Raw genomic sequence first — 1451 nt, 5'->3', positions numbered from 1 at the left:
CTCCTCCTTGAATATTTGTTAAAAGTCCTATACATCTTTAATAAAATAATTATTTGAAAAAAACATCTGAATGTGAACCTTACTAGTTAAAACAGAATGGTACTGGTACCAGGACAGATACACGGTGGAATAAATGAAGATAAAATTCACAAAGAGACCAAAAAATGTAAAAGAAGGTGGTATATGATCAATGTATTAAAATCCTGTGGTTGCTGTGACAAATTACCACAAACTTGGTTGCTTAAAACAAAAGAAATGTATTCTCTGAGATCTAGAGGTCATAAGTCTAAAATCGAGTTATTAGCCGGGCTGCATTCTCTGGGAGGCTTTAGGGGAGGTACTTCCTTCTCTCTTACAGGTTCTGGTGGCTGCTGGCAGTTCCTGGCTAGTGGCAACATAACCCCACTCTCTGCCTCTGATTTCCCCTTGCCTTCTCCTCTGTGTATGTGTTTAACTGCCCTCTGCCTCTCTCTAAAATAAGGACGCTTGTGATAGTATTTAGAACCCTCCCAGGTAATCCAGAATCACCTTATCTCAAGATCCATAACTCAATCACATCTGTAAAACTTTACCACATGAGATGACATTCACGGATTGCAACAATTAGCACCGGCTGTCTTTGGGGGTCACATTCAGCCCACTACAATGAATATAGCATTTCTAAATCAGTAGGAAAGGGATATACTATTCAATAACTCATCGTTGGGACAATTAACTATCTGTTCGAAAAAAAGTGTTTGATTCTTAGTCAATATAAGGATGGTTCAAAATTTAAAGGTTTTAACAATACCATGTGAAAATACAGAATGTCTGATAAATTTGGGGTCAGAAATCTTTCTAACGTGATACCAGCACAGAAATCATGTAGTGTATCATAAAAAATTTAAATTTATATAACAAATGGACCATAAGTAAATTTTGAAAAGAAATAACTGGGCAAAGTAAGATATAAATAAAAAATAAATAAAAATACTAACTTTTTCTTAAGATTTTATTTATTTACTTGAGAGAGAGAGAGAGACAGCACAGAGGGAAAAGCAGACTCCCACTAAGCAGGGAGCCCGATGCAGAGCTCAATCTCAGGACCCTGGGATCATGACCCAAGCAGAAGGCAGACACTTAACTGACTGAGCCACCCAGATGCCCCATTATTTTTAAATTAGAGAACTCCTAAGTGAAAAGACAAACTCACCATGTGAAAGATAAGAACAAAAAAAGAATAGACAATTCACAAAAGAACGTCAAAGATCCAATGAATACACGAAAATGTTATTTAATCTCTTTTGTAACTCAAGAAGCACAAATGAAAGAAAAATATGTTCATCTGTTAGATGAGCAACGGTTTTAAAAGTTAACAGCTTCAGGGAAAAAGGAGGAAATGCAAGCATGTTTGCATACTTCCTTTCACTGACCAAAACAGAATCAAAATTAGAGAAGGAAACCCCTGTGCA

The sequence above is a fragment of the Ursus maritimus genome, unplaced genomic scaffold (assembly GCF_017311325.1).
Source record: "Ursus maritimus isolate PB19 unplaced genomic scaffold, ASM1731132v1 scaffold_1, whole genome shotgun sequence".
In the NCBI taxonomy this organism is placed as follows: Eukaryota; Metazoa; Chordata; class Mammalia; order Carnivora; family Ursidae; genus Ursus; species Ursus maritimus.
The sequence above is the reverse complement of the archived record's forward strand: the minus strand, read 5'-3'. Positions refer to the sequence as shown.